The sequence below is a fragment of the Canis lupus genome, chromosome 13 (assembly GCF_003254725.2).
Source record: "Canis lupus dingo isolate Sandy chromosome 13, ASM325472v2, whole genome shotgun sequence".
NCBI lineage: Eukaryota > Metazoa > Chordata > Mammalia > Carnivora > Canidae > Canis > Canis lupus.
The window spans coordinates 29,169,543-29,182,953 of record NC_064255.1 but is presented as its reverse complement, the minus strand read 5'-3'; the positions used below and the strand labels follow the sequence as shown (position 1 = coordinate 29,182,953).

General features: G+C 47.0%; 1 protein-coding gene and 1 long non-coding RNA gene across 3 annotated transcripts in view; one reads left to right on the top strand and one right to left on the bottom strand.

Moving 5' to 3' along the window:
* KCNQ3 (potassium voltage-gated channel subfamily Q member 3) overlaps positions 1-13,411 on the top strand; it is a 297,718-nt gene that overhangs the window by 122,388 nt on the left and 161,919 nt on the right. The gene's annotated exons all lie outside the window — the stretch shown is intronic.
* LOC112661969 (uncharacterized) lies at positions 3,818-8,683 on the bottom strand. 2 transcript variants are annotated; one of them, XR_003138121.3, is made up of 5 exons: positions 8,571-8,683; positions 7,888-8,048; positions 5,491-5,583; positions 5,006-5,183; positions 3,818-4,309 (listed from the first exon to the last, which is right to left on the bottom strand). It is a non-coding gene; the product is annotated as an uncharacterized LOC112661969 (long non-coding RNA). The 2 variants fall into 2 exon arrangements; XR_003138122.3 differs by having other exon boundaries at positions 5,006-5,148.

The following is a 13,411-nucleotide window of genomic DNA, read 5'->3' as shown; positions in this document are numbered from 1 at the left end:
CACATGAGGGGTAGGATTCCAACTTGTGAATTCTGGGGAGACAGAAACATTCACACCATTGCAGCAGGTATCTGAGGGCAACACACTGAATTCCCAGGCATTTGGGATCGCTGAGGACACACTGGCTCAGTTTAGGGTTTTGAGGGGTGAGGGGGCCTCTGGGACACCCAGTTGGACTTGGTGGAATTGAGCGGATAAATGAGCAAATGGAAGGATTCAGGGAAAGAGTTAAGAGTTAATATACGACATAGATTCTTGTTCTCTTAAAAAATTCATCAGTCCCATCTGCGAGGGCCCTGGTCCGGCTCTGGTCCAGCCCCTACATTGTTGGGCGGAGGCACCTGAGGCCCAGAGAGGCTAGAAGACTGGACTGAGGCCACACAGCAGTCTGATTAATGGCAGGACACAAGCTGGCTCCAGGTCCCACATCTCTGACTCTGATGGCTTTTCCATCATATTCCAGGCACTCTTGCACTGTGGGAAATGGGATTTCTCAGTATGCAACTCCTTTAATGGGTTTGCTCTGTGGTACCTCCTCATGCTCTGCACTGGCTGCTCCTGGGGTTTGCCAAGCCAACCTCCCCCACATGATGTAGGCTCGGCTAGGAGATAGCCCACTGAGGAGGGGATGAAGAAGGCCTCGGAGTTCACAACTATGTGGTCTCTGCATCCGTCCTCCCTCCCTGCCACCCCCAGGGCCATTACCAACCCCCAGAGCCAGTTTTCTGCCTGGCTGTGTCCTGCCAGAAGCAGCTCACTTTTCTCTGTGTCAACATCTCCTCAACAGTAAAGGGCATTTGCTGACAAACAACCGGCGTGTTCCTGAGAGCACAGATGGGAATTGTGGATGGGCGGGTGGCGTTCGGGGCTGATGGTAGCAAGTGTTCTCTTACACCCTCGGCTTCCCTGCGCACACCACTGTCAAAGCACAGGCTTCCAGAGTGCAGTGATAGAAGTAACAGCAATAAAAGTGAAGTGAACAGTCCCTAAGTGCCAGGCCCTGCTCTGAACACTTCCAGAGATGAACCAGCCAGCGGCCCTCTGAGGTGGGTACCACAGTTATCTCCACAGAGGGCAGGGGGCTCGTCCCAACTCACACAGTTAGGAGATGGAAGAGTGGGGATTTGAAGAATGTTTTTTTTTTTAAGATTTTATTTATTTATTCATGAGAGACACAGAGAGAGAGGCAGAGACATAGGCAGAGAGAGAAGCAGGCTCCCTGCAGGGAGCCCGATGTGGGACTTTATCCCAAGACCCTGGGATCATGACCTGAGCCAAAGGCAGATGCTCAACCACTGAGCCACCCAGGGACCCCCAGAGCTGGGATTTGAAGCCAGCCAGTCTGACTCCAGGATCTGTGCCCTGAGCCAAGCAGGGGGAGTCCTGGTGAGCCAGGGATCCAGTTCTGTCCTATGCATTAGTGTGTGACTTTGGGGCCACGTGGAAGCCTTGGCCTTCAGTGTCTCCTAAGCAGGGTAACATCCACTCTCACCATAAGGACTAGAAGAAACGGCATGTGATCGTGGCCCCTCCACACTCTGCCCAGCACCCCAGAGGCTCACAGGATATTGGAGAGAGAATATTACAGAAGCCATTTGTCTCACTAACCCATCTGAGGCTTGCCACAACATTTTTCCTCTTACTCAGCTCATCCCATCACAGCCCTGAGGTGGTTCCCATCTTCCCCGTGTCAGGTTAATTTGGAAAACCATGTGGATGTGAAGAATATGACATGCATTTTATGGGGTTTCTCTCCTGAATGGTGTTTTACAGAGCTCATTTCTATACTGTCAGACTTCCAAGTTCAGCCTCATAGCACAGAATCAACCCCTGCAAGGGCCAGAGGCAGGGGAGAGGATATTGAATATTTACTATGTGCCAGGCACAGACTGAGGCCCATTGGTTTTTATCCTCACACTGAGCTCGAATGCATTTGGCCATAGCCATGATTTGTGCATCGTGACTCCTGAACTGCAGTCAGCAGCTTCGGGGGTGTGTGGCCCTTGACACTCTGAATACTGTGTCTATAGAAATGTGTTCTGAGTCCCAAACCATTGGCCAAACACAGGGCATGTTAGTACTGGCCCATCATCTATAAGTAGGAACTGATTCTGTAGTTCTTAACCTGAAGAACATTCGATCTCCGGTGGGTCCATGGACAGGCTTCAGGACTTCTGCTCCCCCTTGAATTATATGTGTGTGCTGTGGCCAATAGTAGCTCATGGAGGGGCTTTATACAAATTAGGAAAAGGTGAACCTAAACATCTTCAGGAGGAGTAATTGCAAAAGGGGTCTCCTCATTGGGCACATTCATTACCAAAATGGGATTCCTGCCCCAGGACTCAGGGCTTGCTTAGTAGCCTGTGAGCTGGATTTCAGCCTCTACTGGAGGACTCTTGGCCTGATGCCCTTATGCAGTGCACAACCTGAACAATGCTCTAGGAAGCTCTGTGAGTTGTTGCCTCATGTATGATCATTTTGGAGAGAGGAATTTATTGGTTGCATTGGGGCATCTCTGATCCAAAAATATTTAATAATCACTAGTGATAAGATGAAGGGTACATAATACTGAGAATAACTATGAGGAGGTAGGAGAGGTCCATAAACTCCTGCTGGGAGGAAAAGATGACAGGCCAAGGGCAGGGAGGCTTTGGCCAGGCAGAGGGGAGGTGAAGGGTGCAGGGTTTGGGCTCATGGACCCAGAGGAGGGCTGCCTCCTGAGGCATGAGGCATATGAGGAGGATCCTCATATCCTCCTGGGCATGCTCCTTAATTATCATCTACAGAGCAAGGATAATAAATCCTACCTCACAGAGTGTTTCTGGGATTAGAAAAGGAGGAAGACTAGCAAGTTGGGCCAGAGAAGGAAGACATAGGGAATTCCAGGTGGAGGGTACAACTTGAGCAAAGGTTTGTTGGCCAGGAACAGAACAGTGTGACTCTCTTAGTATTATAGGAATATAAGTGGATGTCGGGAATGAGGAAAGTTAAGGATAAAGGGGATTCAAGAACCAGCAGGAAGACATGGCCTGGAACAAGGAAACTGGGGATCAAGGAAAGCCTCTATTAGATCACCTGCCTCAGAAGAGTGGAGGGCTGGCATGGCAAGGGGACTGATTCATTGTGTCTTCAGCAGATAGAAGCATAGCCTGGGGTGGAGATGCCACACACCATGGCAGAGCTGTCCAGCCAGGGCCAGGTACCCTTACAGGCAGGGGCATGCCTCCTGCAGTAATGCACTGTTGGCTTACCTCTCTCTGGAATTATGGCCTGAGATCCTGGCACATCACCCTGAGGAAGCTTGGTGATCTTGGATGAGCCCATAAGCCTCTCTGATCTTGGTCTCTCAGTGCTGAGAAAATTGGCCCAATCATGGTGGCTGCCTCACAGAGCTTGGTAGACTATGAGGCATGTCCATGGCCATCAGCTCACTAAATCTTCAGATGATCCTGGGAAGGAGCCAGGCACCATTTATTTCTACTTCATGCATGTGGAAACTGAGGCTCAGAAAAGTTAAGTGACTTGCTCAACTTTTGCAGTTAAGTAGCAGTTGGAGAGAATATCCTTGTTAGTCCTCCCACTTACTCTCCCATGCTGACCTTGGCCTCAGTTTGTGCTGAGATTATTTCAGGGCATTAGCCAAATGGGTGGTAGGCAGTAACAAGGATGGGAATGCAAACCAGTGTCCATGCCGCTCTGACTAGTGTTGATGCCACTCTGACCTGCGTTAATTATGTATATTATGTTCTGCTTTCAACAAGTAATCCCAAGGTTTATTTTTCTTTAAAGATTTAGTATTTATTTTAGAGAGATAGAAAGAGAGTGCACAAGAAGGGGGTGGGACAGAGGGAGAAGCAGACTCCCCACTGAGTAGAGAGACCATTGCAGGGCTCAGTTTCAGGACTCCAGGATCATGACCTGAGCCAAAGGCAGATGCTTCATCGACTGAGCCACTCAGGCACCCCAACAAGTATTGAGCATTTTGAAACAACAAATATTTATTATCTTCCTGTTTGACTGGGTCAGGAATCTTGCTCTGGCTTTGCTGGAGATCTCTGATTCAAGTCTCTTACACATTGCTATCAGACTGCCTGGTGGGGCTGCAGTCTCATCTGATGGCTGGTGTGTGTGTGGGGGGGTCTGTTTCCAGGCTCACTCTTGTCATCTTTGGCAGGCCTTGGTCTCTCCCCACATGGACCTCTCCATGGGCTGCCTCACAACATGGCAGCCAGCTTCCCCCAGGGCTCAAGTGAGAGTGAGAGAATTCATGAGAAAGTCTTCAAGAAGGATGTCACAGTCTTTTTATAACCTAATTTCAGAAATGACATCCCATCACTTCTGCCCTGTAATGTGCATCAAGAGCAAGTCTCTAAGTCCAGGACACTCAGAGGGAGGAGTCTGTACAAATGTGTGATTACTAGGAGACAAGGATGGTTGGAACATCTGAAAGATTACCTATCACATGACCACTGGCCTGCATGCCCTGATAATGTGGAGGTCTCTTGAGACATTGGACTTTTTGGAAGAAGGTGGGTGATGGATATGGGGCATCCTCCAGTGCTTTGTCAATGCGCCACTGATCGGGCTCAGCATGGGAGTGGTTCTGCATGGCCAGTCTGAGCTCCTTTCTGTTTCTCAGCACGTCAAGTGCTTTGTCACCAAAGCACCTCTCTGTCCTTGTGATACCATCTGCCTGGATCCCAGAAAATTTGTTTGGGGTCACCCCTCTAAAGCACTGCTCCTTCCTTCCCAACTGGCTCAGCTACTCTGAAGGGCTGTACTTTATACTGTACACATGATTTCTTTGTCAGTAATTTTAATAATAATGCATGATTTATTATTAATTTTCTATGCAATAATATATATGTGGTGTTCATTTACTATTGCTCGCTGCCTCTAGTAGAATAAAGGGACTTTATTTCCCTTGCTGGCTACTATCCCTCAGCAAATCCTCACTGAGAACCTACCATGTTCTGGATGTGGGGGTGTGGTTTTTAGTTCTCACCTGCCCAGGAGCTCACCAGCTAATGAAGAAACAGACCATCTGAAACCAGGTATAAAGAAGGCTCATATCTTCTCTTTTCCTCTTGTGTGAACCATTCACTGTTTCCCAGAAGCAGGTACAAAGAATAGATTCCCCATCTCTGCCTTAAATTGACCAGGAGAATTGGAGTTTTTAATCCCTTAAATGGAAACAAGTACAGTTTCAAGAAGTTCAGGGTAATGATCCCCATTCACAGAGAAGGAAGGTGAGGCCCAGAAAAGCCAAGTTTTACCCCAGCTTCATAATGAGAAGTAAGTGGTGGAGTTGGATTCTGAACCCAGGTCAACAAAGTCTGTGGCTGTCCTATGCCATGGACTCACCCCCACCCCTACCTCAGCTCCACCCCATCAGCCCACCCCCACCTCAACTCCACCCACCTCCAGCGGCTCCAGATCACTTTGCCACCTGTCTCCACTCACTGCATGTTACCTGTTTCCTTCTCTTACCTGTTCTTTCTCTTGACTCTTCTTTTTTGTAGCATTTTTGAGCTTGGACATGTTTCCATTTAAGGCATTAAAAATTCCAATTCTCCTGGGTCTCTGTAAGGCAAAGATGGGGATTCTATTTTTTTTACTGACCTGTGAAAACCAGTCAACACTATATGGAGGAGATAAGCCACTTAGGGTTGTAGGGATTTCTCTACAAAGAGGAGAACTTGAAATCCTTCAGACACTTGAATCATTATACATTCACTCCCTTCAAAGTGGCCAGAAAAGAAAGTTCTGACTTCAAGTTTGCACAGCACAGAACAGCTGAAAGAATGTGGTCATGACATAGAGCCCACCCAGGCCTGTCCATTCCAGTGGGTTTTCCTCTTGACTTCTTCCTATGTAGTGTCAAATCCTCCTAGCACTTTATGTTACTTTGACATTACCAGATTTTGATTAAAATGTGCAACATAAGGTTTTATTTAAGAGACAGAGCAAACATTTTTTAGAAGTCTCTTAGTTACATGGAAGGGACAGGGCAGTGACAAGGGAGAGAGACAGAGACAAAGGTGGACAGAACTGCCAGCCAGGCTACAGGAGGGAGAGGGTTTGTTCCACCATCATACAACATCAGGGGCCAGTTGCCCCCACTCTCCACTCCCAGGCAGTTTGACTATGATGCCAGGCAAGTGCCACCCCCGGGGGCAGGAGGCTGGACGGGCCCAGTTGAGGCAGATGGGAGGGCGTGCGGGTGAAGGACAGAACTCTATGCCTTGTGTCACTTCCCCTTCTGGATATTTGACTTGGTCCTGCCAGAGGACCATCCTCCCGGCCTTCTGAAATCAACCCCCTCCCTCCCTGGTGTAGGCACCACATTTGTCCTGCAGGAGCTTCCAGAATAGGGAGCCCCTTCACGTAATCCCCTCAGTCTGACTCTTGGCTGGGTAGAATGTTCTCAAGAGATCCAGGTTAGAGATTAAGAACCTGAGCCTGGAGTCCCACAGACAAAAATACCCCTAGCATGTGTGAGGCAGGGACTGCAGTACAAACGGGGCTCTTCAGACCACGGGCTACCTGCTTCCCGACCCTCCCCATGCCATGAGGGGCTTTGGATGCATGCTTGTGGACCCTCAGCTCACAAGTCCATGCTCCTCCATTGCCCCCCCACCTCAGTGTAGCATCCACCTCCCAGCTTCACCTTAGATGTCTGCAGGGGCCTGGGATGCCCCAGGGAACCTAGAACCAGAGGAGGCTCACCTAGCCTCTGAAACTTGGGCAGAAGAATGGCATGGTCCTAGGTGCTCTGTTGTGCAATAAAAGGGGGGATGTAGACCCTAAATTATGACACCCCCCTTGGTCTTGAAGAATCCTTCCCCTTGCAGGGGCAGCTACAGCAGGAGGAGGACCCTAGTAGGACCTCTAAAGTCAGAGCCAAGCCATACTACCCACTGGGTTTAAGCCCCACTGCTGCCTATTAACGTACAGTTCAGAGCAAGTGAGTTAATCTCTCTGAACCTCAGTGTACTCTCTCTCCCTAACACGGGAATAAGGACAGCACATGACTTCACAGAGGCTACTCAGATCCAGAGAAATAAGATATGGAAGGTCTTAGGGTGTCTGGCATGCAGAAAGCCCTCATTTATATTAGCTCTTGCTATTTTCTCAATTTCCTTCAGAAGGTGTGTTTCTTGGCCATAAAGACAAAGGCCAGATTTTCAAATTTACCACTGTTCACCCTGCGCCTGTCCCAGGGCTGTGCACATAGTCAGTGATTTGCTGACTTCTTGGGTTATGGGTACAACAGTGAATAAATCAGCAAAATAATCAGACCCCCCCCCCCCTTTGTCTGGTGCTTTCATCTTAGTGAAGGAGTTGGAAAATCCAACCAGCACCAAATACAGAATGTGGTCAGAGGCTAGAAGTGCCCAAGCAAAAATGTAAAACAGGGAAAGGGGATGCTATTTTAGAAGAGACAGTCAGGAAAGGCTCTCAGGAAAGAATGAATGACTTAGTGAATATTAACTGTGTGAGGGCAGGGACTGGGTCCTTTCCTTGCTGTGTTATTAGTCTCTTGTGTTATATCTGATGAACAACAGATGCTCAAAAGGGTTGTGCTGTGGATGAGTACAGGTGTGTTGGTATAAACTCTGACCAGGGCTGTGATTCTATGCCACCCTGCATGTGGCCCTGAAACCCTGCCTGTATCCCCAAGTATGGAAATCCCGTGCTTTATTTGACAGCCTTCTCCCAGCTGAGAACATTTTCCAATGTTACTTCATATGCTGCACCAACTTCTGCCTCCATGGCCTTTCCTCTTTCAGCTATAAGCCTTTCACATCATCCCACCCCATCCAACTTGAATACTCCTGGAGTTGGGAAGCTTATGACTCTGGAGAATGCCACCCTCATGCTTACCTGACATTTCTCTCCCTGCTGCTTCCATTCAGAGTATGTGGGTCTGTTGTGGACTGATCACTTGTGTCTTTCCAAATTCAGATGTTGAAACGTAACTCCCAATATTACGGTATTTGGCAGTGAAGGCCTTTGGGAGGTGATGAGGTCATGGGATTCATGCCCTTATGAGAAAGGAAACATAGGAAAAATGGTCCCTCTCTTTGCCATGTGAGGACAGAGCAAGGACAGAGCACTTGTCAACCAGAAAGTGACTCTCACCAAGAACCGAATCTACATGATCTTGGATTTCTAGCTTCCAGAACTCTGTGAAATAAATATTTGTTGTTTAAGCCACAAGGTCTGTGGTATGTTTGCTGTAGCAGCTGGAACTCAGACCAGTTTCCTCCCATAGGGCCCAACCAAGGTCTCTTTTTCACATGGGACATGAGAAGGTTATGTTTCCCCATATTTTCTGTCCCCCAAACTAAATAGTCCCAGTTCTGTGTTTGGCTACCAGTTCTGTCCTGGGCATTAGAATCCTATTCTCTTCATTTGGGACCACAGAATTGGACCCATCCATCCCAGTGTTACATTTGGAGCAGAAACTGGATGTCTGTTATGTCCAGCTATAGTAAACTCCTTTGGCTGCCATAACAAAGTACCACTGACTGTGGATCTAAAACATTAAAAATTTATTTTCTCACAGGTCTGGAGGCTAGAAGTCCAACATCAAGGTTCCATCAGGGCGGGTTCCTTCTCTTTTTGGTTGAGAGGTGGTCATCTTTTCTTGACTGGGTCCCCAGCTGGCTTCTCTCTGTATGTGCTTGTGTCCTCATTTCTTCCTTTTATGAGGTCATTCGTCATTTGGGATTTGATCCCACACATATGACCTTATTTTAATTTAATTACTTCTGTAAAGACCCTGTATCCAAATAAGAGGACAATCTGAGGAACTAGGGGGTTAGGACTTCAACATATGAATTTGAAGAGGGACACAATTCACCCCATGTCAGTCAACCATCTCCTTTCTCAGATGGCAAAACTGAGTCTCTGAGTAGGGAAGGGTGTTGGCCAAGGGCCCAAGTCAGTGCTGGGGCTTACAAGGGACCCGATTCCCCTACTCCCATCACTCTGTTTATCTTTTCCATCCATGTGACCGATGTTTTCTGAAACCCATTTGCTGCCCTCATGATTAGCCGATCTCTCCTCTCATTACTGCCCGAGTACCCATGTTCCCCCATCCGTCCCTCCAGGGCCTCAGGAAAAGGCAGGAGAAAGCCAGTCTGTCACTGTGTGGGTGTTGGCTCTGCCCACTCCCAGCTCCTATTGAGCTATGGTGTGGGGCAATCCTAGAAACAGTGGGATGAAGGCCAGGGAACACGCTGGCCTGATTTTTTTTTTAAGAAAAAAAATTAACTAGGACAGTGAATACAACATTATTCTGGGTTTGTGCAGGCTGAGAAGCCTCTAACTTTGCTTCACAAAACAATGACATAACAGTAAAGCTGAATCACAGGGAAGGGGCAGGTTATGGTGGCAACAGCTAGGCTGAAGAGGCATCTGCGCCATCACTCGCCATCTCAGAGACCCTCAGAAGGTCACCATCTGGCCTCAGTTTAATCATCCAACAAAAATGGAGCTGATAGGGATGCCTGGGTGTCACTGTCACTTAAGTGTCTAACTCTTGATTTTGGCTCAGTCATGATCTCAGGGTCATGAGATCAAGCCCTGTGTCATGCTCTATGCTCAGCATGGAGCCTGCTTAAGATTCTATCCCTCTCCCTCTCTCTCTTTCAAAATAAATAAATAAATAATAAATAAAAAAATGAAGCTGATAATCCTTCGTCCTTTTTCTGTCAGTGTCGTGATTTGAGATAATATGTATGTAAAGAAGTTGGCATGACATTTGGCACCTAGTAGGTGCTCCATAACTGCCCCTTAATGAAAAGGGAAATTCACATTAGACTGTGTTCACTTCCCTTTTTCTCAAGAACTACCCTTCCTTAGAGACACAGTTCATGGGGTAAGGAAAAGGAAGTGAGAGCTCAAGACCATCCACATGCCTTTATGCGTTCAAACATCTGTTTGCCTAATCCAATTACCACGTATCTGCAGATTTCAAGACGTCACGTTTGGTGATTAGGGATATGGAGGTAAATAAAGTCCTTACTCTCAAGAACTGTATAGTTTTACTGAGAAGAGATAACGTAGTACAAGCCATTATAATGAAGTGAAGCGTGTGTGTGTGTTGCGCAGAGGGAGTCTCAGCCAACTGGCCACACAGCTGGAGTGATACATGACATCCATGAGGCCTTCCTGGAATTGTTGACATTTGAATGTAGTATTGAAAGGTGTGTGAGATATTTCAGGTGGAAAATGTTAAGGAGAGTGCTGCAAACTGAAGGAGTAGCACAGACAGCCTAGATCTGGAGGCATGAAACAGGATGACAGTTTCAGAGAAAGCACAAGCAGAGTATAGTTGCTGAAGCATCAACTGTAGCTGTGGGAGAGGAGGGTGGAGAGAGAGGATCCAAGATCAGATATCATGAGAGCTTCGAGGCTGAGATTAGGAGCTCTGGCTTCCTTGTGTAAGCGACAGGAACATACTAAGTGTCAAGAAGGAATGAGACAATTGGATGTATTTTAAATAGATGATGTCAGCAGAGTGGTAGTGGAGCTGCAGGTGGGCAAGGCTAAGAGCAGTCTTATCTCCATGGTTCCATTGAGCATGTTACAGGATTCAGATCACCTAGTGCAGAGATATGACCAAAGAGGCGAAATGCTAGAAATATGGAACTGGAAGCAGTAGATGTGGTGACTTTAATAGAATGTGAGGTGAGGGAGAAGTTGAAGAACAAACCAAAGGTTTGATTCAGATGATGTTGCCATTTCCTAAAAGAGGCTAGGAGCAGGTTTGCAGGAGAAATAATAAAGTTTGGGATGTGTCAAGTTTAGGGGTAGGTATGAGACCTCTGATGTGCCCCATGGTGAAGAAGCCAGGAGAAAGGAGATATGGGTTAGGTTTGGTGATTTAAGGCATGCACATAATCAGATCCAGGGCCAATGGAATATTCAAGTGAGGAGTCCAGTAGGTGGTTGGATTTATGGGTACTGAGCCCATCAGCAGAGTGATCAAGGCTGATGAGAGGGATTGGGAGTCATCAATATAAGGACTGCAGTTGAAAGCATGGGAAAGAAGCTTGAGAAGAGTATTCAGGAAACTCAGCTACTCTTTGTTCATTAAGAGTAAGAGAATCCTGGTCTTGGGTGTTGATGTCCTAGGGAATCCATTCTGTGGGTGGGAGATACTAGAGGGCTTGGGTCAGGATGGTACATATGGGATATCATCAAGTGTGGGATCCTTGTAGCACTTGTACCTTAGAAAGATGCCCAACCTCTGTCATAGCAGGCTGGGGTCATGGCAGATGGGTCAATGAATAGAGGGTGAGTAAACCCTTGAGTAGGAGTCCCACGTTAGGGTCAGAAACATCACTACTGATAAGACAGGCCAAAGCTCATCTCAGACTCAAGGAAATAGGTGGCCAACATAAGTTACTCTAGACCCTCCCATATGGTGGGTTAGGGGCTCTGAGGTTCTCAGTGTCCTGGCTCGTATGGGCTGGGGAGTTGGGAAGGACTGAACCCACAGAGGAAATCAAGCGCAGCTCCAGCTGAGTGGGCCTGGCAAAGGCCAGGTGCACACACCTCTTCTGGGCCTTGGCGTCTGCATTATAAGGTGAGAAGATTGGCCCAGGATGAGACCTCTTGCAGCTCCAACTTTCAACAGACTGTGTACTCTTACCCTAAGGAGGTTGCAAGTGCTGAGGGCAGGAGCAGTCTTGGGTATCTTTGTAACTCTACTGCTGATCCAAGCTTAAATCCTGACTTCAACTCTTGAAGCTGTGTGACTTTTGACAAATTACTTAACTCTGTTATGAGGACAATAATATTTACCATTGCTTGTTGAGAGAAATAAATGAGAAATATCTGTAAGTGCCTTCATCAGGATGTTTTTGGGTGACCAGAGGTCATCAATCTTTTTTTTTTTTTTTCTAAAGGGCCAGATAGTAAGTTATTATTTTAGGCCTTGTGGGCCACAGTTTCTGTTACAACTACTCAGCTCTGCCATTGTATGAATGGACATGGCTGTCTTCCAATGGAATATGTATTATTTCATTGACACATGGCATGCTGGATTTGCAGGTTTTGACTCATGGGCTACAGTTTACTGACGCCTAGCTTAGATCCATCAGCCAAATACCATCTTTCTTGAGACCATGGGATCTCTTCCCTACACTCCTCCCATCTTTAAGGGAACAAAATTGGGATTTGTTTTGGAAGGAAGAAGACAGAAGGTATCTGAAACCAAAGTGTGAGCCTTGGTACCAAGCAGAGTCTGGTGCAAATAAAAAATGCCTCCCTTGCTTCCTAGGGGGAAATGAAGCCTCACCAAAGGTATGTCTAGGGAAGGGACACAGTGACCACTGGTCTGAAACAATGGACCTGGGGTTCTCAACTCTGCACCGACCCAATAAACTTGCAAGTGGCACAGTCCACATTTGTCCTTGGGCTGCACGGGAAATGTAATTCTTTTGGAAAGCTCCATTCCCCTCAAATGTGTTATTCCCCCCAACTGTGCAAAGGCTTTCACAATGTGCCTGTTTTTAATTGGTTGTGTGGAAGCTTGGAAGCCTGTACAGTTCAGAGCTGGCCTCCGAGGGGCAAAGTAGTCACCTGCCTCCAGATTCCTAAGCCAATGGATCTGAGCTTAACAAAGGAATGTAGCCTGCTGTCTGAAGGCTTGGCCTCTATGGTAATCATGCTTGGGCCCATTCAAGTACTCCACATCTTTGAGATTTAAATGAAAAGCAGGAGCTATCTACCTCTTTTCACCCATGCACAGATGTTGGGAACACCCAATGAGCTATTCTCCAATCTCCCAACATCTTTGCCACTTGGGGTGGGGGAGGGGCAGGGTTTCCTTCTCCAACAAATGCTTCATCTCATCTTGCCTTGCCTGCTATGCCTGGTCTCCTCTCCACTCTGAGCTAACAGGGATGTCTGACTAAGTCCCTTGCCCTGACTTTTCTCTAAATCTCTGCCTTGACGTAGTTGGCTCTAGAGTTGACTTTGCTGGGAGCTCAGGATACCAGCAGAGAAGGGAGAAGCAGATCAAGCACTAAGTAGCAAACAAAACCATATTTTATAGATTTCTGTTATTTAGTTAAATACATCCCCAAGAATTGCTGTCTCGTCAGCAATCCTTGTTAGCCCTTGCCTCCCTAGGCGCATGGTGTGACTCTGACTTTATATCCTTCTCTGTTTTCTTTCTTCTTTCTTTCTTTCTTTCTTTTCTTTCTTTCTTTCTTTCTTTCTTTCTTTCTTTCTTTCTTCTTTCTTTCTTTCTTTCTTTCTTTCTTTCTTCTTTCTTTCTTTCTTTCTTTCTTTCTTTCTTCTTCTTTCTTCTTTCACTTTATTTATTTATTCATGAGAGACACACAGAGAGAGGCAGAGGCTTAGGCAAAAGGTGAAGCAGGCTTCCTGT